Below are 25,038 nucleotides of genomic sequence, written 5' to 3'. Positions count from 1 at the left end.
ATCAGTGTTATATGACCTGTATTGTCCCAGCACCACAGGAGGCTCCTCTCCAAGTGTATACAATGATTAAGTGTCCCCTGGTGGTGGGCACATTAAAGAGCCACTTCTACCAAACTACCCCCAATTCCACTGTTTCACCCTTTCCTGTTTCTATTATTAGTAAAACTTATCACCTCCTGACATACCATATCGCCTCTTTAATTTGAGTGCTCAGAATCTTCATTTCCTCCCTGAAGTGTTAGCAAAATGAAGATGTTGATTTTCTTTTTAGTTTTAATTAATCTTCTCCAACTCAAGCACAATTTTATTTATCAGTTTTGAGGCAATATTATTTACTTGACCTTGATGTTATCTCTGTCATTTACCCGTGTGATTCCTTTCAGGTCTAAAAGTCTAATGTTCTGCTTCCCTTCTACCATAATCAAAACCGGTTTGTGCTCAATACTTAGTGAGAGGACATCATTTGTGAATAAAGATACTAATTGTGAGGCTCAGACTTAATTATGTGAGTGAAAAAACCTTGAGAGTTCCTTAGATTGCACTGAGGACTGAGTGCAAGATGGTAAGTGAGAGATGGGGCCAGCATTGTGGAGGTTCCCCAAAACTGTCCAGTTGGATTTCTTCTTCATCAGAAAACTCATATTGCAGAATTCTTGCAGTGAAAGGAAACAATCTCCATGTAATTTATCGTTAATTTTTTTATTTGTAGCAATTGTTACATTAGAATATAGATTTTAAACAAAATTTTTTTTATGAACACCATTTAATTCCATTTGAAAGGCAATTATTGAGAAGGGACAAGATGGCAGAGTAGAAGGACACTCTTAGCTCACCCTCTCCCACAAATACACCAAGACTGACATCCATGAACCCACCTAACCAATCAGAACACCTGCTGAACTTTGACAGAACATCGCCTTCTTCAAAAGACAAAATATGCCACTAATCTGCTAGGAGAAAAGGAAAAAAAAAAAAAAAGAAGAAAGAAAAAGCAAAATAGTGTAGGACCTGTCCCATGGGAAGGAGCATCAAAGGAGGAATAGTGCTCATTTGCTAGGTCTCCCCCTCTCCAACAGAGGGGTCAGCAGGATGGAAGAGGAACCCCCAAGTCTCCGATCTGTATGGGATAGCCCTTGTCTGACAGAACTAAGTTGAATGGGCACAAAGGGTCTCTGCAACCCCCATCCATAGGTGCAAACTGGCAGGGGCGGGACAGGACAGACTGCCCAAGCTGGGAGGAGGACTCAGGACAACTGTACAGAGGCAACCTCAGGGGACTGCTGTGTGCTTTGCCATATGGCCTGGAGGGTATACAGAGCAGAACAACATGGGCCGCCCATAAAATACAAAAAAAAAAAAAAAGCAAACCATCACTGCTGGTGTGCCCTGGGAGGAGGGGTGCCATAACGTTTGTCTCCACAGACCTGCAGCACCATTATTGGCATGTTCTCAGGAGAAGAGAGGCAGGACTGAACAACAGCCAAAATATCCTCAGGTGTGCACTGCCCAGGTGGAGGCGGGGTCAAAACCTGAATCAGTACCTAGGGGCTTTGCAAACACATAGGCGAGCTGAGATTTATTTACAGCCCCAGGCAGGTAGAATCACTCTGCCCTGGTGCCTCTATGAACTCCGGCCTCTAAGACAAACCAACAAGTAGTGGTATTTTGTCACAGAGCAGGGACAAGGGCTGGTGCGGCTATTTTCCCTGAGACCGTCTAAAGACCTGACATGAAGTGGGGAGTGGCACTGATAGGGGAAGCAACCTTCCCTCCTAACATGCACAAGGGCTGTGCTGGACCTTGGCTTCCAGAGGGGGCTTGACCCACCTGTCTAAAATGCCCTAGCTTAGCACAAAGATGAGGAGTTGGGAGAAGATGAAACCTGCCTGCTGACCAGCTAGGAGAGCAGCACAAACAAGGGGCCTGTCTTGAGGACTGTTAGAACCAGGGAGTGGAGTTCATGCAGCAGGCGGAAGATAGGGGTGACAACAAACAAAAGAGAAAGAAAGCCCCATTCAATAGCCAGGGAAGGCTCTGGCTACCAGATCACTGGCCACAACCACAACCAAAGGGATAACAGGCAAAAGGCACAGAAGGAAGACCTGGCAACCACCCATACTTAAGAAGGAACTCTTGACAAAATTATTAAGAGCACACAGTCTCCATGGGACTGCATCATTTTTTCTTTTCTGTTTTCTTTTACTTTTTAAAATTTTACTTTCTTTAAAAATTTTTAGTCTCTATTTTTAATCCCTTTTAAGATTTTCTTTAAAAAATACATTTATTATTATTTTTAATTTTTCTCAAATTCATTTTTATTTCTTTGTTCTTCTGTTATGAATCATACTCTGTATTCAAACTTTTATTACTTTTTTGTTTTTTTAAGTTTCAACTTGATTTTTATTTCTCTTTGTTTTATTCTGTTATTGAATATACTGTTTTCAAAAAATTTTTTCTTCTAAATTTTTTGGTTTTATTTCCACCTTTCCTTTAGATAAATAAATAAACCTAGCAACCAACCCCTTAAAGGCCAAAGTAGATAACTGATACTCCATAAGATAGTGCCAGAGAGACATAAATAAAATGAAGAAGCAGAGGAACTACTCCCAATTAATAAAACAAGATAAATCTGGTGAAAGAATGATCAATGAAATTGATCTTGATAGTCTAATAGATCATGATCTTAAAATAAAAAAAAAAAACCGAGTGATTAAAGTGCTGAAGGAACTAAAAGAGATTGTGTATAGAGACATACAATATATCAAAAAAGGAAATTGAAATTATAAAAATGAGACAAATTAAAACTGGAAAACTCATTTGCTGAGATGAGAGCTGAGATAAAAGTTGCAAAAAGTAGGCTAGATAATGCAGAGGAATAAATAAGTGACTTAGAAGACAGGACAAAGGAAATCACCAAATCAGAACAGCTGAGAGGAAAGCAAATAAAAACAAATTAAAACAATATAAGGGATCTATGGGATGTATAAAGTATATCAATCTATGCATAATAGAGATCACTGAAGAAGAAAGAGCAAAAGGGATTGAAAAGGTAATTGAAGAAATCATGACTGAAAACTCTCCAAATCTAAAGAAGGAATCAGATATACAAGTACAGGAAGCACAGAAGGTCCCAAACAAGAACCCAAACAGACCCACACCAGGACATATTATAATCAGGATGGTCAGGGTTAAGGATAAAGAAATGATGCTAAAAGCACCAGTAGAAAAGCAAAGAAAGAGTTAGTTACAAAGGAACCCCTATAAGGCTTTCAACTGATTTCTCTACACAAACACTACAGGACAAAAGGGAGTGGCAAGATATATTCAAAGTCCTGAATGAAAAAAAGATGCAACCTAGGATACTTTATTCAGCAAGGCTATCCTTTAGAATAGAAGGAGAGATGAAGAACTTCACAAACAAGCAAAAACTAAAACAATTTAACAACACTAAACCTATGCTAAAAGAAATATTGAAAGGTCTACTCTAAATAGAAAAGAGGCAGGCTGCTACAGAAAGGAGAAAACCATAACTGGAAAGGTGAAAACTACAATGACTTACAACAGAATAAACATGAAATTGTAAAAGAGGACATCTAAATCATTAAGGCTGGGAGAAGGGAGAATGAAAACATACAGTTCTTTTTTTCTTTTTACTTTTCTTTTTTTGTTTGTTTTGTTTTGTTCTCAGTAAGATGGGTTTGAGCTTATATTACTATCTGTTTAAAACAAACAAAGTAACGAGTTAATATACATACAAAACTACAGAGACACAAACTCTAAAAAGAAACCAAGATAATACAAAGGAAAATTATCAAACCACAAAAAGAAAAATAAAAACAGAAAAAAGAGGAAATACAAAATAAACTGCAAAACTAAGTTCTAACTGGTTATAACACACATCTATCAATAAGTACTATAAATATCAATGGACTAAATGCTCCATTCAAAAGACATAGAGTGGCAGGCCAGATAATGTACAATATTCTGCATATGAGAGACCCACTTTAGGGAGAAGGACACACATAGATTGAGAGTGAGAGGATGTAAAAAAAGATTTTCCACATAAATGGGAATGACAAGAAAGCAGGAGTAGCAATACTGATTTCAGACAAAATAGACTCTAAAACGAAGGCCATAAGGAAAGATAAAGGACATTTTACAATGAAAAAAAGGAGTAACACAAGATGAGGATATTACAATCATTAACAAATATACACCCAATATGAAATCACCTAAATACATAAAGCAAATACTAACAAATTTAAAAAGAGAAATTGATGGGAATAGAATCATTGTAGGAGATTTTAACACCACATTAACATCACTGGACAGATGTTCAAGACAGAAAATTAATAAAGCAATAAAGAAATTAAATGATACCAGAGAACAATTAGATTTGGCTGATATTTTAAGAACATTATGTCCCCCCAAAATAGAATATACATTCTTTTCAAGTGCACATGTAACATTTTCTAGGATAGATCATGTTCTCCAGAACAAAAGAAACCTCAACAATTTTAAGAAGATAGAATTATTTCAAGCATCGTTTCTGATCACAATGCCTGGAAACTAGAAAACAACTACAGAAAAACAAAGGAGAAAAAAATGACAACATGGAGATTAAACAACACGCTACTAAAAATCAATGGGTCAATGATGAAATCAAAAAAGAAATTAAAAATACTTTGAGACAAATGGCAATGAAAACATAAGCACACAAAATCTAGGGGATGTAGCAAAGGCAGTGCTAAGAGGGAAGTTTATAGTGACACAGGCCTTGCTCAAAAAAGAAGAACAATCTCAAATAAACACTTTAACCTACCATCAAAAAGAATTAGAAAAAGAAGACCAAAAAAACCAAAAGTCAGCAGAAGGAAGGAAATAATAAATATCAGAGAGGAAACAAATAAAGTAGAGATTTTTAAAACACAATAGAAAAAATCAAACAAACCAAGAGCTGGTATTTTGAAACAATAAACAAAATTGACAAGTTTCTGTCCAAGCTCACGAAGAAGAGAAATGACAAAGCACAAACAAGCAAAATAAAAAAGGAAAATGGAGAAATTACAACCAATACCACAGAAATACAAAATATCATATGAGAATGCTGTGAACAATTATATGGAAACAAAATGGATAATCAAGAAGAAATGGACAAGTTTCTGAAAAATACAGTCCACTAATACTGAATCAAGAAGAAACTGACAACTTGAACAAATCAATCACTAGAAATGAAATTGAATTAACAACAACAACAACAACAACAAAAATCTCCCTACAAATAAAAGGCCAGGACCAGATGGCTTCACTGGGGAATTCTACCAAACATATAAAGAACTCACACTGGTCCTTCTCAAACTCTTCCAAAAGATTGCAAAGGAGAGAATACTCCCAAACTCATTCTATGAAGCCACCATCACCCTGATGCCAAAACCAAAGATGCTACCATAAAAGAGAATTGCAGATCAATATCACTGATGAACTTAGATGCAAAAACCCTCAACAAAATATTAGCAAACAGAATCTAACAGCACATAAAAAAGATCATACACCATGATAAAGCAGGGTTCATCTCAGGAACACAAAGATGGTTCAACAGATGCAAATAAATCAGTGTAATACACCACATCAACAAGAGAAAGGACAAAAATCACATTATCATCTCAATAGATGTAGAAAAAACATTTGATAAAATTGAACATCCATTTATGATTAAAAAAAAAAAACTTCACCAAAATGGGTATAGAGGGAACATATCTCAACATAATAAAAGCTATTGATGACAAACGTACAGCCAGCATAGTTCTCAATGGTGAAAAACTGAAAACATTCCCACTAATACTGGGACAAGAGGAGGTGGTCCACTCTCACCACTTCATTTCAACATAGTCTTGGAAGTCCTAGCCACAGCAATCAGGAGAGTAAAAGAAATAAAAAAGATGCAAATTGGAAAAGAAGAGATAAAATTGCCACTATATGCAGAAGTGATACTAGAGGCCAGCAGGACGGAGGGGGAGCATCTGAGGCTCAGATCTGTATAGAGCAGGCCTTGACTGACACAACTAAGTTAAACGGGCACAAAGGGTCCCTGCAACACCCAGCCCGAGATGCGAGTCAGCAGGTGGGGGATGGGACAGGCTGCCTGAGCCGGGCGGAGAACTGGGGCAGCTGAACTGAGGCAGCTCCAGGGGACTGCAGGGTGCTGCATGCCATGGATGAGTGGGTACACAGGACAAAACAACTTGGTCCCTCCATAAAACAACATGGCTGATATGCCCTGGAGGGAACGGTGACATAGCCCAATCTCTGAAAACCCGTGGAAGGCTTTTGGGTGAAGAGAGGCGGGGCTCAGGCACAGCTGCCATATCCTCCTGTGCTTAGTACCCAGGCAGGGGCAGTGTCGAAACCTGATTCCAAGACGTGTTTACAGCCCGAGGCAGATAAAATCTTTCTGCCTGGGTACTTCAGAGAACTCATGCTGCTAAGACAAACAAGGAGCTGAATTTTGGTGTGGAGAACAGTTGAGGCTGTTCTGTGGTCTTCACCGAGCCCGCCTATGGAGCTCGGACCTGAGGTAGAGCAGGAAACTCCACACAGTAGGGGAGCAACTGGCACTGAGAAAGGGCAGGTGGCCACTGGTCTTCCTGGCAGGAAAGCAGCACCTGATCATGGTGTTGGGAGGGGGCATGAACCGCTGGCCTACCTTGCCTGAGTGCAGCATTGGAAGGGGGAGTGACCCACCCACCCACCAAGAAAAAGAGTAACATCTGACTGCAGTGTTGGTAGGGCACATGATCAGGGCAAAGACAGAAAGACATCTATAAAATCATTACGAGTACAGAGTCTCCAAGAGAAACTCACCTTTTTAATCTTTTTTTCCTCTGTTCTATTTTCAATTACTTTTTTAATTTTTACATTTTAAACAATTATATATGTATCCAGTTTTAATCCTTTTAAAAATTTTCTTTTAAAATATTTTCATTATAATTATTTTTAAAAATCCACCTCATTTCATTTTTATTTCTCTTGGTTTTGATCTCCTGTTATTGATTATACACAGGTTTCAAATATTGTTTTGTGCTATTTTTCTTTTTTCTTTTTAAGGTTTTTTAAGAAGACAACTCAACTCAATTGCTAGTCTGTTAAAATTGCTCTTCTGTTATTGGTAACACATGGTTTTCAAACGTTTTATATTTCCTTTATTTTAAAATCCTTTCCATTTTTCTTAAGTTTTATTCCTGCATAGGTGTTAGATAGATAAATAAATAAACTTCCTAAGGACCACAGTAGATAACTGATAATCCATAAGCTACAATGCCAGAGAGATATGAGTAACTCGAAGCAGAGGAACCACTCCCAATTAAAAGAACAAGAGAAATTCCCCGAAAGAAGAATCAATGAAATAGACATTGATGGCCAACTAGAGTGAGATTTCAAAAAAGGAGTTATCAAAGAACTGAAGAAACTAAAAGAGATAGTGTTTAGAGATATAAAATACATCAAAAATGAAATTGAAGCTATACAGAAGAGACAGGTAGAATTGGTAAACTCATTTGGTGGGATGACAGCTGATCTAAAGGCTGTGCAAAGCAGATTAGATAATGCAGAGGAACGAATAAGTGACCTAGAAGACAGGACAACAGAAAGCACCCAGTAAGAAAAGCTGAGAGAAAAACAAATAAAAACAAATGAAAACAACATAAAGGAATTATGGGATAATATAAAGCATGGACACATAAGATGGATTCCAAAAGGGGAAGAAAGAACAAAGTGGATTGAACAGGTATTGGAAGAAATCATGACTGAAAACTCCCCAAACTTAAATAAAGAAACAGATATCCAAGTACAGGAATTTCAGAGGGTCCCAAACAGGAAGAACCCAAACAGACCCACACCAAGACATATCACAATCAAGATGGCCAGAGTCAATGATAATGAAATGAGCCTAAAGGCAGCAAAATAAAAACAAAGTATGAGTTACAAGGGAACCCCATTAAGCTCTCAGCTGATTTTTCTACACAAAAACTACAGGCCAGAATGGAGGTGCAAGATATATACAAAGTCCTGAAGGAAAAAAAGATGCAGCTTAGGATACGTTATGCAGCAAGGCTATACTTTAGAATAGAAGGAGAAATAAAGAATTTCACATACAAGCAAAAACTAAAAGAGTTTAGCAAAAATAAACCCATGCTAAAAGAAATATTGAAAGCTCTACTTTAATTAGAAAAAAGAAGGGTGCTACAGAAATGAGAAACTTATAACTGGAAAGGTGAAAACTACCATGAATTACAAATAGAAAAAAACATGAAATTGTAAAAGAAGACATCTAAATCATTAAGAGTGGGAGAGGGAAACAAGAAAATATAGAGTATGTTTTTCTTTCATTTTAAAACATTTTGTTCATGGTAGGATGGGTTTGAGATTATATTACAGTCTGTTTAATGAAAAGTTATGCAAATGGGCTAATAAACTTACAAAAAAGGGTAATCACCAGAAAAATAAGTGATTCACAAAAACTAAATAAAAGCCAAGATACAAACAAAAATTACCAAATCACAAAAGGAAGAAAGGAACAAAGAGGAAATACCAAATCAACTGCAAAAATAAGTTCAAAATGACAATAAATCACGTCTATCATCAATTACTGTAAATGTTAATGGACTAAATGCTCCAATCAAAAGACATAGAGTGGCAGACTGGATAATAAAGCAAGAACCTTCAATATGCTGCATACAAGACACCCACTTTAGGGAGAAGGACACATATAGATTGAGAGTGAAAGGATGGAAAAGGATATTCCATGTAAATGGAAAAGCCAAAAAAGCAGGTGTTGCAGTACTGACTTCAGACAAATTGGACTTTAAAACAAAGGCCATAAAGAAAGATAAAGAAGGACATTTTATAATGATTAAAGGAGTAATACAAGATGAGGATATTACACATATTAATATATATGCACCCAACATAAGAATACCTAAGTGCATAAAACAATTACTAACAGAGATAAAGGGGATATTGTTGAGAAAACAATCATAGTCAGAGATTTTAACACCACATTAACATCACTAGACAGATCTTCTAGACAGAAAATAAATAAGGCAACCAAGAAATTAAATGGTACAATACATAAATTAGAATTGGTGGATATTTTCAGAGCATTACAATCCCCCCAAAATAGGATAGACATTCTTTTCAATTGCACATGGAACATTTTCTAGGATCGATCATGTACTTAGGCACAAAAGAAGCCTCAACAACTTTTAGAAGATAGAAATTATCTCAAGCATCTTTACTGACCACAATGCCATGAAACAAGAAATCAACTACAGAGAAACACAGAAGAAAAAAAGGAAAGCATGGAGATTAAACAAATGCTATTAAAAAAAACCCAATGGATCAATGATGAAATGAAAGTTGAAATTAAAATATACTTTGAGACAAATGAAAATGAAAACACAACCACACTAAACTTATGGGACACAGCAAAGGCAGTGCTAAGAAGGAAGTTTATAGTTATACAGGCCTCCATCAAAAAAGAAGAACAATCTCAAATAAGCAAGCTAACCCACCAGCTAAGAGAATTAGAAAAAGAAGATCGAAAAAACCCCAAAAGACAACAGAAGGAAGGAAACAATAAAGATCAGGGAGGAAATAAATAAAATAGAGATTAAGAAAAAATAGAAAAAAAATGAATCAAATCAAAAGATGGCTTTTTGAAAGAGTAAATAAAATCATCAAACCTCTGGACAAACTCACAAAGGAGAAAAAAGAGAGAGCACAAATAAGCAAAATAAGAAAAGAAAATGGAGAAATTACAGCAAATAACATAGAAATACAGAATATCATATGAGAATATTATGAAAAACTATATGGAAACAAAATGAATAACCTAGAGGAGATGGACAAATTTCTGGAAACTTACAGTCCACCAACACTGAATCAAGAAAAAACTGACCACTTGAACACACTGATCACTAGAAATGAAATTGAATTAGCAATAAAAAAAACCTTCCTACAAATAAAAGTCCAGGACCAGACGGCTTTCCACGGGGAATTCTACCAAACATACAAAGAAGAACTTTCAAACACTTCCAGAAGATTGAAAAGGAGGGAATGCTCCCAAACTCGTTCTATGAAGCCACAATCACCTTGATACCACAACCAGGCAAAGACACTACCAAAAAAGAGGATTACAGGCCAATATCACTGATGAACATAGATGCAAAAATCCTCAGCAAAATATTAGGAAATAGAATCCAGCAACACATAAAAAAGATTATGCATCATGACCAAGTGGGGTTCATCCCAGGGAGACAAGGGTGGTTCAACATACACAAATCAATCAGTGTAATACATCACATCAAGAAGACAAAGGACAAAAACCGCATGATCATCTCAATAGTTGCAGAAGAAACATTTGATAAAATTCAATACCCATTTATGATAAAAATTCTCACCAAAGTGGGTATAAAAGGAATAAATTTCAACATAATAAAAGCTATATATGACAAACCTACAGACAGTATAGTACTCAACGGTGAAAAACTCAAAAGCTTCCCACTAAAATCTGGAACAAGGCTGCCCATTATCACCACTCCTATTCAGCATAGTATTGAAGGTCTAGCCACAGCAATCAGGCAAGAGAGAGAAATAAAAGGGATCCAGATTGGAAAAGAAGAGGTAAAAGTGTCATTATATGCCGATGACATGTTACTATATATAGAAAACCCTAAAAGGTCCAGACAAAAACTACTAGAACTAATCAAGAATTCAGCAAGGTAGCAGGTTACATGATTAACGTTCATAAAATCAGTTGCACTTCTTTACGTTAACAATGAATCAGCAGAAAAAAAAGTAAAAAAAAAAAAAAGTCCCCTTTAAAATAGCACCAAAGTAATAAAATACCTAGGAATAAATCTAACCAAGGGGGTGAAAAATTATACACAGAAAACTATAAACCATGGTGAAGGAAATTAAAGGAGACTTTAAAAAATGGAAAGATATCCCATGCTCTTGGATTGGAAGTATCAATATTGTTAAAATACTCATACTGCCCAAGGCAATCTACAATTTTAATACAATCCCTATCAAATTACTCAGGACATATTTCACAGAACAAGAACAAATCATAATAAAATCTATATGGAACAACAAAAGACCTAGAATTGCCAAAGCATTACTGAAGAGAAAGAAAGAGGCTGGAGGAATAACTCTCCCAGACTTCAGACAATACTATAGAGCTACAGTCATCAAGACAGCATGGTATTGGTACAAAAACAGACATATGGACCAATGGAACAGAGTAGAGAGCCCAGAAATGAACCCACAAACTTTTGGTCAACTAATCTTCAACAAAGGAGGCAAGAATATACAATAGAATAAAGACAGTTTCTTCAAAAAATGGTGTTGGGAAAACTGGACAGCAGCATGTAAATCAGTGAAGCTAGACCACTGCCTTACACCAGACACAAGAATAAATTTAAAATGGATTAAAGACTTAAACATAAGACAAGATACAATAAACCTCCTAGAAGAAAATATAGGCAAAACATTATTTGACATACATCTCAGAAATGTTCTCCTAGGACAGTCTACTGAAGCAATAGAAATAAAAGCAAGAATAAACAAATGGGACCTAATGAAACTTACAAGCTTCTGCACAGCAAAGGAAACCATAAGTAAAGCAAAAAGACAGTCTACGGATTTGGAGAAAATTTTTGCAAATGAAACCAACAAAGGCTTGATCTCCAGAATATATAAGCAGTTCATACTACTTAATAAGAAAAAAACAACAACCCAATCCAAAAATGGGCAGAAACCTAAACAAGCAATTCTCCAAGGAAGAAATACAAATGATCAATAGGCACATGAGAAAATGCTCAATGTCACTAATTATCAGAGAAATGCAAATCAAAACTACAATGAAGTATCACCTCACAACAGTCAGAATGGCCATTGAAAAGTCCACAAATGATAAATGCTGGAGAGGCTGTGGCAAAAAGGGAACCCTCCTACACTGCTGGTGGGAATGCAGTTTGGTACAGCCACCGTGGAAAACAGTATGGAATTCCTCAAAGGATTAGGAATAGACTTAACTTATGACCCAGGAATCCCACTCCTGGGCACATATCCAGAAGGAACCTTACTTCAAAAAGGCACCTGCACCCCAGAGTTCATAGCAGCACTATTTATAATAGCCAAGACATGGAAACAGCCTAAATGTCCATCAACAGATGACTGGATAAAGAAGAAGTGGTATATTGTATAATAAATATAAATGGAATAGTATTCAGCCATAAAAACTGACAACATCACACCATTTGCAGCAACATGGATATTCCTGGAGAATGTCATTCTAAGTGAAGTAAGCCAGAAAGAGAAAGAAAAATACCATATGAGATCGTTCATATGTGGAATCTAAAGGAAAACAAACAAACAAAACATAAATACAAAACAGAAACAGACTCATAGACATAGAATACAAACTTGTGGTTGCCAAGGTGGTGGAGGATGGGAAGGGATAGACTGGGGTTTCAAAATATAGAATAGATAAACATGATTATACTGTATAGCACAGGGAAATATATACAAGATCTTATGGTAGCTCACAGAGAAAAAATGTAACAATGAATTATATATATGTTCATGTATAACTGAAAAATTGTGCTTTACAATGAAATTTGACACAACATTGTAAAATGATTATAAATCAATAAAACATGTTAAAAAAAGAAATTAACATTGGTACAATAGTTTTAACTAAAGTATACGCTTTATTTAGGCTTTACCAAATAAAATTTAATTTCCCCAAATCACTAGTTTTTTTTTACTAGGGTTCTTTTTTCTTTTTCCAGGACCTAATACAGCATACTACATAGCATTTGGAATAGTGGAATGTTGTTGTTCTTGTTTTAGCTTTGTATGACAAATTTTTTTAGATTCCAAGTAACATACTGTCCTCTGAGAATACATTAAAGAAACATCTGTGGTCCCTTCTTTTAAAGAATGTCTATGTATTTTTATATTTGTGTCTTATAATAAGTGGGCATTTTATTGAAAGGGATGTCAATTTCATGGTACTTAAAAAATGGATGTTAGAAACTTATCAAAATACTTGTTGATGGAAGAGCAGACTTTAAAATATCAATACAAGTGATAAAAGCCCTGGAACAAGAGGACAGGTTTGAATAGTTTTATGAGGAATGTTTGATTTGAAGCTCTAGAACTTACTTCACATAAACTTAAATTATTTACTAATGCTTCATTTTTTTTTTTTTGCCTTTATTTTGTATATGAGCTACAGGATGGGAAAGTAGTGACCAGCCAGGATCATAGGTGGGACAGGCTGGTGCTGCAGAGCCTTGCTCAGGCCATTCTGGAGACACCCAGTGTCTCCCTTCTTGGAAGAAAAAAAGAGCACTATAGGATGAATAAAGAATTCATAAGTAAGGGAAAAAATGAAGTTTTTGAGCTTAGAGGCTTGGACTAAAAATTTGATTCTGGTTTCTTATTTTTTATGCTCTACTGTCTCCTTTCTGAGAGAGGCCTTGAGGCTTAGAGATTGAGAGTGAGGAGTAGACTAGGGCCAAACCCAGCCCTGCCACTGAGTGATTGGGGTATTTACAATAAATCTCTCTTTTCTCATATGTAGTGTGAGGAATAACTCCTGATCTCTCTTTGGAGGGTCAAATGTAATCATCTAAGTAAAGTACTTGGCCCACAGTAAGTGATAAGCAGAGTCAAATTTTTTGTTATTGTCATTGTTTTATAGTATTGTTATTATTAATATTTCTCACCTGGTCTGCATATTTACATTTCCTTTTAAGATGTTCCTCTGACTACCAGCTCTTTCTTCTTGGCTTAGGCAGTCAGAGGTATTAGGAAAGGATTTCTTGATGTGATTAAAGGATTTCTTACAAAAATCTCTGAATTCTAACTGGCATCTAAGGAGAGAGGAGAACATGTTTCTGTTGTTCCTGCATCCTAATTCCCTGGGAACCCTGGTGTTAGGTAGAATGGAGCCCATTAGTCAAGGACAGGAGTCAGGAAGAATGATGACGGCATTCATGGCTTTGGAGAGAACTTTATACTCAAGTCTATGGAACTTTAAGAAACATAATGATATCTCTGGTTTCCAGTGTTGTATTATATTGTTCACTAGAGTTTTGAAACCATCTCTAGGAAATAACAATTCTTTGTCTCCTTATGCTCTTAACCAAAAGGTGTTATATATATATATATATACAAAATCTCTGACATGCATTTATTGCAGAGAGGAGTACACAGGCTTCACTAGCAGTGGTGTTGGTCCATATATATCTTTTATCTCTTGGTTTGAAGGTAATTTCATTAGTAGCTATATTTGTATATTATATTACAAAAGATAATCTAATGGACAAGTGATAGACAATAAAATGATAAAGAAATTTGATTAGATTTGCAGTGCTTTTAGAAATTTCTAAAAGCAGAACCATATGTGGACAAATAAAAAGCAAAATTCATTTTTTTAATATTTGGTAAAATTATTTATTATATTTTATGATGTTTTTTATCTGACAAATAGAAAACTTACTTTTTATAATTTACTTCCAGGTTTCTTAGATATATTTAGTACTTTACATGCCTCTTGCTTGTATAGACAACATTCAAGAATTCTTAAAAGAATTTGTTCAGATCTTCAGTACTTGCCAGTATGAAGTAACGATTGTTTTATTTTGAAAAAAATAATAGATTGACTTGATATATTCAGATTTGTCTTTCCTAATTATATTAATGATTTTTAATATTTATTTGTGGTTCACTCTAGAACTTACAGAATATTTGGAATCAATTATTATGGGTATATCTATGTAATTTTTAATCCAGAAAATATAAGATAACTGGATTTTGAATGTGAGTGATCAGTGCCACAGTTAAGCAAATTCTAAAACAATCAAGCACATTTGTTTACTTTCCTCATTTTCAAAATCCTTTTGCAATGAAAAAGTAAATAAATAAAAATGAGGAAAAAGGGCAGAAGCAGAAGGGTTTCATAAATGGGCCAGAAATTTGATGACCTTGTAAGTTCTAAAGTCAATGAAATCACATTGATATCAAAATCAAATATATATTCTTGCACATTTATTTAGTACCAGGCACTAGTGATGGGTGTTAGATGATAGGGCTAGTTACATAACTGAAAAAGACCTATGTTATCACCTTCATGAAACTTAGAACAGAGTGACATGAAAGAGGTGTGTAATGTTGCTTCCAGTGGAACTCAGAAAATCCCCCAAGTTCTGAGTCAATGATAGTCATTTCTGGGGTGGCTGATACAGTAAATGGTTGCAAGGGTGTGCAGAGCGGTCAATCACAGAACAGATCTGGCCTCCATCTTCTAGGCAAAAAAAAAAACATTTGTAATAAGGTCTCTGTTGTCCTGAGAGGAGACTCTTGGTTTGAGGATTGATGCCAAAGAGAGAAACAAAATAGTAACCTGGGTTACTTTGAACTTGAGTCAAACACTAAAGGTATCTGCATATTTACTGTATGTCCATGTTTTGTAGTCTAAATGTACTTATCACCTTGGTGGTTTTGAGGATACCTATCTCCAGTCAGTACTCATTACTGTATTCTTCTTTACAAATACAAATGGATTGGCAAGAATCTCCACATATTTGAAAAAAAACATTTCTAGCATGGAAGAGAAGCACCAATTTAAGCAAAGAAGTCTTCTTTGAAGTCCTTTCAAGAAATGGTTAATACAAAAGATGAAATACTTCAGAAGGATGGTACATTAATTTGTAAGTATTTATGAAAGAAAAAAACTAAGCATGTATCACAATATAAAGAAAATCTTAATAAATTTTTAAAAAGTTATACCTCAGAGGTCAGCTTATTTGATCATATGATAAAACTGAAATCAAAGAACAGAAAAGATACCTAAAAAATTTCCTAAAGATGTGAAAAAATTTAAAGGTACTTTTCTAATTGTCTTGTGGCTGAAGGGAATTGAAAACAAATTACAGACAATTACTAATGAACCACAGTAAAAATCTGCATATCTAAATCTTTGGGATGAGGACAAGCTGATGCTGAGAGCATTGTATTCATTTTAGGAAATAAGGAAGATGGGAAATAAATTGCTTAAATATTCATTTTGAGAATTTCTTTAAAAGAATGTAAGAAATTAATATGGATAAGACACATAAAATTAAATAAATATAACAAAAGAAATTGTTTAACTTAAGCCAAGAGCAAATTTAATTTGAAAGGAAAAAAAATAGAACAAACTAACAATCTGATTATGAAGTGATGAGAAAAAACAATGTTAAAAATGAAAAGTGGATTTACACAACATTGTAAAATGACTATGCTACAATGAAAAAGAAAAAAAGTGAAAAATGGGAACTGTCAAGAGATAATGATGATTTTAAAATTATAAGATAATGTGTATAATTTATATTGCAAATAAAAATGTATTGAAACAGATAATTGATGTATAAATTATTAGCAAAATCAACCCAAGAAAAGACAACAAATATAAATTTTGAAACATAATATCTTTCACATATAATTTCTTTGCTCCAAAGGCATTAGACTCAGATGGTTTTAAGGCTGTATTCTCTTTTCCAAGGTCAGAAGTTTTCCTATTATTTAAAACTTTTTAGATAAAGGTAGAATAAACTGCCCTGTTTACTCTATGAGATTATTGATACTAAAATATTAGTACAAAAAAAGAGAATACAATGGATCAATTTCACTTAATACAGATACAGAAATCCTAAGTAAAATCTGAAAAAGTAAGTATAGAAATATGCTAAAAAAATATGATTAAGGAATACAAGAGTGATTTAACATTAAGAAGTATATTAATTTATCATGTTAATTGATTAGAGAAGGAAAGGATGATTATTTCAGTGTATGATGAAAAGGCATATGGTGTATCTTAATGTTATGCTTCCTAAAAATTCTTAGTTTAGAAATTTAAAAACTTCTTATGGATATTATTAGGTTCTCATTAATATGAGAAACAAGATGTCTAGTATCCTGTTTTTGTTTAGTAATTTGGAGGTCCTGAAAAACCCTGATTAAAAGAAAAATAAAGTTTTTTTAACATTTTTTATTGATTTATAATCATTTTACATTGTTGTGTCAAATTCCAGTGTTCAGCACAATTTTTCAGTCATTCTTGGACATATACACACTCATTGTCACATTTTTTTCTCTGTGGGTAATCAATAATAATTTATGAATATTTCCCTGTGCTATACAGTGTAATCTTGTTTATCTATTCTACAATTTTGAAATCCCAGTCTATCCCTTCCCACCCTCCACCCCCCCGGCAACCACAAGTCTGTATTCTCTGTCTATGAGTCTATTTCTGTCTTGTATTTATGCTTTGTTTTTGTTTGTTTGTTTGTTTTTGTTTTTGCTTTTTAGATTCCACATATGAGCGATCTCATATGGTATTTTTCTTTCTCTTTCTGGCTTACTTCACTTAGAATGACATTCTCCAGGAGCATCCATGGTGCTGCAAATGGCATTATGTTGTCAGTTTTTATGGCTGAGTAGTATTCCATTGTATAAATATACCACCTCTTCTTTATCCAGTCATCTGTTGATGGATATTTAGGCTGTTTCCATGTTTTGGCTATTGTAAATACTGCTGCTATGAACATTGGGGTGCAGGTGTCATCCTGAAGTAGGGTTCCTTCTGGATACAAACCCAGGAGTGGGATTCCTGGGTCATATGATAAGTCTATTCCTAGTCTTTTGACGAATCTCCACACTATTTTCCATAGTGGCTGCACCAAACTGCATTCCCACCAGCAGTGTAGGAGTGTTCCCCTTTCTCCACAGTCTCTCCAGCATTTGTCATTTGTGGATTTTTGAATGATGGCCATTCTGACTGGTGTGAGGTGATACTTCATTGGAGTTTTGATTTGCATTTCTCTTATAATTAGTGATATTGAGCATTTTTTCATGTGCCTTTTGATCATTTGTATGTCTTCCTTGGAGAATTGTTTGTTTAGGTCTTCTGCCCATTTTTGGATTGGGTTGTTTATATTTTTCTTATTGAGTCGTATGAGCTGCTTATATATTCTGGAGATCAAGCCTTTGTCGGTTTCACTTGCAAAAATTTTCTCTCATTCCGTAGGTTGTCTTCTTGTTTTACTTCTGGTTTCCTTTGCTGTGCAGAAGCTTCTAAATTTCATTAGATCCCATTTGTTTATTCTTGCTTTAATTTCTTCTAGGAGAAAATTTTTGAAATGTATGTCAGATAATGTTTTGCCTATGTTTTCCTCTAGTATCTTGTCTTATGTTTAAGTCTTTGATCCATTTTGAGTTGATTTTTGTATATGGGGTAAGGGAGTGTTCTAGCTTCATTGTTTTACTTGCTGCTGTCCAGTTTTCCCAACATCATCTGCTGAAGAGACTATCTTTATTCCATTGTATATTCTGGCCTCCTTTGTCAAAGATTAGTTGACCAAAATTTTGTGGGTTCATTTCTGGGCTCTCTATTCTGTTCCATTGGTCTGTATGTCTGTTTTGGTATCAATACCATGCTGTCTTGATGACTGTAGCTCTATAGTATTGTCTGAAGTCTGGGAGAGTTATTCCTCCAGCCTCTTTCTTTTTTTTCACTAATGCTTTGGCAATTCTAGGTCTTTGATGGTTCCATATAAATTTTATTATCATTTCTTCTAGTTCTGTGAAATATGTCCTGGGTAATTGGATAGGGATTGCATTAAATGTGTAGATTGCCTTGGGCAGTGTGACCATTTTAACAATATTGATTCTCCAATCCATTGGCATGGAATATCTTTCCATTTTTTAAAGTCTTCTTTAATTTCCTTCATCAGTGGTTTATAGTTTTCTGTGTATAATTCTTTCACCTCCTTGGTTAGATTTATTCCCAGATATTTTATTACTTTGGGTGCTATTTTAAAGGGGATTGTTTCTTTACTTTCTTTTTCTGTTGATTCATTGTTAGTGTAAAGAAATGCAACTGATTTTTGAACGTTAATTTTGTAACCTGCTACCTTGCTGAATTCTTCAATCAGCTCTAGTAGCTTTTGTGTGGACCTTTTAGGGTTTTCTATATATAGTAACATGTCGTCAGCATATAGTGACACTTTTACCTCTTCTTTTCCAATTTGAATCCCTTTTATTTCTTTCTCTTGCCTGACTGCTGTGGCTAGGACTTCCAGGAGTATGTTGAATAGGAGTGGTGATAGTAGGCATCCTTGTCTTGTCCCAGATTTTAGTGGGAAGCTTTTGAGTTTTTCACCGTTGAGTACTATGCTGGCTGTAGGTTTGTCATATATAGCTTTTATTATGTTGAGATATGTTCCCTCTATACCCACTTTGGCGAGAGTTTTTATTATAAATGGGTGTTGAATTTTATCAATGCTTTTTCTGCATCGATTGAGATGATCATGTGGTTTTTGTCCTTTCTCTTGTTGATGTGATGTATTACATTGATTGATTTGTGTATGTTGAACCAGCCGTGTGTCCCTGGGATGAACCCCACTTGATCATGATGTATAATATATTTTATGTGCTTTTGGATTCTATTTCCTAATATTTTGCTGAGGATTTTTGCATCTATGTTCATCAGTGATATTGATCTGTAATCCTCTTTTTTGGTAGTGTCTTTGCCTGGTTGTGGTATCAGGGTGATGGTGGCTTCATAGACGAGTTTGGGAGTATTCCCTCCTTTTCAATCTTCTGGAAGAGTTTGAGAGTTCTTCTTTGCATGCTTGGTAGAATTCCCCACGGAAAGCCGTCTGGTCCTGGACTTTTATTTGTAGAGATGTTTTTTATTGCTATTTCGATTTCATTTCTAGTGATTGGTTTGTTCAAGTAGTGAGTTTCTTCTTGATTCAGTCCTGGTGGACTGTATGTTTCCAGAAACTTGTCCATCTCCTCTAGGTTATCCAGTTTGGTTCCATATAGTTTTTCATAATATTCTCGTATGATATTCTGTATTTCTATTTTATTTGTTGTAATTTCTCCATTTTCCTTTCTTATTTTGCTAATTTGTGCTCTCTCTTTTTTCTTCTTTGTGAGTTTGGCCAGAGGTTTGTCGATTTTATTTACGTTTTCAAAAAACCAGCTTTTGGTTTGGTTGATTTTTTCTATGGTCTTGTTAAACTCTATTGTATTTAATTCCTCTCTGGTTTTTATTATTTCCTTCCTTCTGCTGCTTTTTTGGGGCTTTTTGTTCTTCTTTTTCTAATTCATTCAGGTGGTGGGTTAAATTGTTTATTTGAGATTGTTCTTCTTTTTTGAGGAATGCCTGTATTGCTATAAACTTCCCTCTTAGCACTGCCTTTGCTGTGTCCCATAGGTTTTGAGGGGTTGTGCTTTCATTATCATTTGTCTAAAGTTATTTTTTAATTTCAGCTTTGATTTCCTCATTGACCCATTTTTTTTTCAATAACATATTGTTTAATCTCCACGCTTTCCTTTTTTTCTCCTTTGTTTCTCTGTTGTTGATTTCCAGTTTCATGGCATTGTGGTCAGTAAAGATGCTTGAGATAATTTCTAGCTTCTTAAAATTGTTGAGGTTTCTTTTGTGCCCAAGTACATGATCGATCCTGGAAAATGTTCCATGTGCACTTGAAAAGAATGTATATCCTATTTTTGGGGTGTGTAATGCTCTGAAAATATCCACCAAATCTAGTTTTTCTATTGTAGTATTTAATTTCTCTGTTGCGTTATTTATTTTCTGTCTGGAAGATCTGTCTAGTGATGTTAATGCAGTGTTAAAATCTCCAACTATGATTGTATTCCCATCGATATCCCCCCTTATCTCTGTTAGTAATTGTTGTATGTACTTAGGTGCTCCTATATTGGGTGCATATATATTAACGAGTGTAATATCCTCATCTTGTACCACTCCTTTAATCATTATAAAATGTCCTTCTTTATCTTTCTTTATGGTCTTTGTTTTAAAGTCCAATTTGTCTGAAGTCAGTACTGCAACACCTGCTTTTTTTGGCTTTTCCATTTGCATGGAATATCCTTTTCCATCGTTTCACTCTCAATGTATATGTGTCCTTCTCCCTAAAGTGGGTCTCTTGTATGCAGCATATTGAAGGTTCTTGCTTTATTATCCAGTCTGCCACTCTGTGTCTTTTGACTGGAGGATTTAGTCCATTAACATTTAAAGTAATTAATGATAGATGTGTGTTTATTGCCATTTTGAACTTATCTTTGCAGTTGAATTGGTATATCCTCTTTGTCCCTTTCTTCTTCCTTTTGTGGTTTGGTAATTTTCCTTTGTATTATCATTGATTTTATTTAATTTTTGTGACTCCCTTGTAAGTTTTTGGCTTGTGGTTACCCTTTTTTGTAAATCTATTAGCCCATTACTATAACTGTTTTTATTAAACTGATAGTAACATGATCTCAAACCCATCCTACTGTTAAAAAAATTTAAAAAACAAAGAAAAAAATATATTCTATATTTCCCTGCCTCCCTCTCCCACTCTCAATGATTTGTATGTCTTCTTTTATAATTTTGTGTTTACTTTATTTGTAATTCACGAGTTATCACCTTTCCAGTTGTGGGTTTCTCATTTCTGTAGCATTCTGCTGCTTTTCTATTTAGAATAGACCTTTCAACATTTCTTTTAGCATGGGTTTAGTGTTGCTAAACTCCTGTAGCTTTTTTTTTTTTTTTTTTTTTTTGTCTGTGAGACTCTTTATTTCTCCTTCTATCCTCAAGGATAGCCTTGCTGGATAAAGGATCCTAGGCTGCATCTTTTTTTCATTCAGGGCTTTGAATATATCTTGCCACTCCCTTCTGGCCTGTAGTGTTTGTGTAGAGAAATCAGCTGAGAGCCTTATGGGGGTTCCCTTGTAACTTACTCTTTGCTTTTCTCTTGCTGCCTTTAGAATCATTTATTTATCCTTGACTCTGGCCATCTTGATTATGATATGTCTTGGTGTGGCTCTATTTTAGTTCTTCCTGTTTGGGACCCTCTGAGCTTCCTGTACTTGGATATCTGATTCCTTCTTTAAGTTTGGGAAGTTTTCAGTCATGATTTCTTCAAAAACCTTTTCAATCCCCTTTGATCTTTCTTCCCCTTCTAGGACCCCTATTATGCGAAGATTGGGACGCTTTATATTATCCCATAGGTCCCTTATGCTATTTTCATTATTTTTTATTTGCTTCTCTTGTAGTTCTTCTGAATGGGTGCTTTCTATTGCCCTGTCTTCTAGATCACTAATTCGTTCCTCTGCATTATCTAGTCGGTTTTGCACAGCTATTAGATCATTCCTCATCTCTGTCAATGAGTTTACCCATTCTACTTGGCTCTTCTTTATAGCTTCAATTTCATTTTTGACATATTTTATATCTCTAAACACTATCTCTTTTAATTCCTTCAGCAATTTGATCACTCCTTTTTTGAAATCTTGATCTAGTAAGTTATCGATATCTATTTCATTGATCTTTCTTTCAGGGGATTTCTCTTGTTCTTTTAACTGGGAAAGGTTTCTCTGCTTCTTCATCTTACTCATACCTCTCTTGGCACTGTGGTTTATGGAGTATCAGTTGTCTATTTTGGTCCTTAAGGAGTTTATCTCTCTAATGCCTATTTAGGAATAGAACTTAGGAAAAAAAGAAAAAAATAAGAGAGAGAGAGAAAGAATTTTAAAAGAAGGGAGAAAGAAGTTTGAAAACAGTGTATAATGAATTGTAGAAGAGCGAGTTGAAGCAGAGTATTAATCGGGTAGATGTCCTTTTAAAACCTTTAAAAAAAAAAAGGGGGGGGGGAGATGAATAGATGTATTTGAAACCTGTGTCTAATCAATAACAGGACATCAAAACCCAAGAGAAATAGAGATGAATTAAGAAGTAAATATTAATAGGGTAATAGAAAATAGAACAGGTAAAAACAGATTTAAAAAAAGGGGGGGGATTGTCGGTGTTCTCCTGGAGTCTGTGTGCTTTTAATGTGAAGTCTTTCTGTCTTCGTCCTGTTCTGGAAGCTCAGCTTGCTGTTTTCAGAGGCCCTCTGTTGGCGCCCTCTTCTGTGCTGCTCCCAGCACCTGTCGGCAAGCAGATCGCGCCTCCTCCTAACACTGGGTCAGGTGCAGCTCTCCTCTGCTGTGGGCGGGCGGGTCGCTGCCGCTCCGGATGCCGCAGTCAGATGTTGCAGACTGGCCAGGTAGGAGGGCGGGTCGTGCCCCCTCCCAGCACCTCGGTCAGGGGCTGTGTTCCTGCCCGAAAGGCGGGGGGCCACTCTCCCTCTACCTGCGCTGCCGGTAGCTCCGCTGCTCTGTGCGGCTGCGCGCTCCGCCCTGGTCGGCACTCTGTGGGTGGAGCCCTGTCCCTGCTCCGAGCCAAAACCCAGCTCCTTGTTTGTCTTTGTGGCGCAAGTTCTTTGAGGGACCAGGATGGAAGGATCCTATATGCCCTGGGCTGTAGGCAAGCCTCAGTCTGGCCTTTGAGGCTGCTAAGCCCTTAGGTGCGGATGCAGGTTTCGCCCCCGCCCCCGCCTGGGTGCTAAGCGCCAGAGGATATGGCGGCTGTTCCTGAGCCCCACCTCTCTTCCCCCGAAAACTTTCCATGGGTTTTCATAGATGGCGGTATGTACCCTCCCCCCCAGGGCACATCAACCTTGCTGTTTTATGGAGGGCCCAGGTTGTTCTGCCCTGTGCACCCACAGCCACAGCGCACAGCCCCTTGCGTTCCCCCGGGGCTGCCTCCGTGCAGCCGCCCCCGTCCTCCGCCCGGCTTGTGCAGCCTGGCCCTGCCCGCCGCTGCCGGCCCGCATCTCAGGCTGGGTGTCGGGGGTACCCTCTGTGCCCATTTAACTTAGTTCTGTTAGTCAAGGGCTGCTCTGTACAGATCCGAGCCTCGGAGGCTCCCCCTCCGTCCTGCTGGCCTCTCAGTTGGAGAGGGGAGACCCAGCGAGCAAGTGCCTGTCCTCCTTTGCTGCTTCCCTCCCCGTGGGATCTGTCCCGCTCTGCTTTGCCTTTTGTTCTTTCTTTTTTCCTTTTCTCCTACCAGATTTTTAGCGTCTTTATCTTTTGAAGAGGGCAATGTTCTGTCGGAGTTCCGCAGGTGCTCTGGTTGGCTGAGTGGGTCTGTGGATGTGGGTCTTGGTGCATTTGTGGGAGAGGGTGAGCTGCGAGCACCCTTCTACTCTGCCATCTTCTCCGAGTCTCAAGAGAAGAAAGGAGTTTTATATAAATTAAAGGTAGGGGCAAAATTATAATTAGGTGATATGATTGTTTACCAGAAAATTCAAGAAAATCAACTGAAAGCCTGGTCTGGTACCATAGAAGATAAGTACATAAAAACCAATTACTTTCTTATATCCTAACAATAGGTTGCATTCACAGTTTGTTCAAAATCCATTAAATCTTGTATCCTAAAAAGAAATATGAAGCATAATATATGTATACAGATGGATATGTGCATGCATATGAAATCTGACTGATGGAAATAAAAGAAGAGCAGAGTAAAATAAAGTGAGAGAATACTGTCATCCTTTTGGAAGAACTTGGTGTTACAACATTATCAATTTGCACCCAGATTTATTAATTCAGTGCAACTCCAATCAAGACTCAAAACATTTGTTAGGAAAATCAGGAAGTTCATCTTAAACTTGGGCATAAAATGAGGGGAATGAGATTCTTTTCTTACATCTTAAATGAGTTCCAAGTGCCTAAGAACTGAAAACAAGCAAGAGTATTAGATGAAGTCAGTAAACTGCCTTTAAAATCCTAGTTTGGAGGCGAGACTTTCTAATCAAAGCACACTGCAGAAAATACTAAAGATTAAAAGACCTGATTTCTTCTGTTTCAAACCAGATAGTAAAGGTATTGTTTACAAAAAATAGATGTGGTTTTCATTAACCTTAAAAATTACTGTATCACTTAATTAAAACATAAAGACATTAAAATCAATGTTGAAATATACATGGCTAAAAGTATATATAACACCCATATTCTACAAATAAAAATGGAAAAATATGAAAAGTCATAAATGGTCAATTCACTAAAGAAATAAAGATAGTCAAGAAAAATAAAAAA

At 36.0% G+C, this 25,038-nt stretch overlaps 1 long non-coding RNA gene across 1 annotated transcript; it reads left to right on the top strand.

Annotated features, from left to right (window-relative positions):
• Positions 1-6,019: 6,019 nt before the first annotated feature.
• LOC116657927 lies at positions 6,020-24,212 on the top strand. Its single transcript, XR_004313105.1, has 3 exons — positions 6,020-6,397; positions 10,927-10,929; positions 24,201-24,212. It is a non-coding gene; the product is annotated as an uncharacterized LOC116657927 (long non-coding RNA).
• Positions 24,213-25,038: the final 826 nt, after the last annotated feature.

Source organism: Camelus ferus, chromosome 19, assembly GCF_009834535.1.
Source record: "Camelus ferus isolate YT-003-E chromosome 19, BCGSAC_Cfer_1.0, whole genome shotgun sequence".
NCBI classification, from domain to species: Eukaryota; Metazoa; Chordata; class Mammalia; order Artiodactyla; family Camelidae; genus Camelus; species Camelus ferus.
The sequence above is the reverse complement of the archived record's forward strand: the minus strand, read 5'-3'. Positions and strand labels throughout refer to the sequence as shown.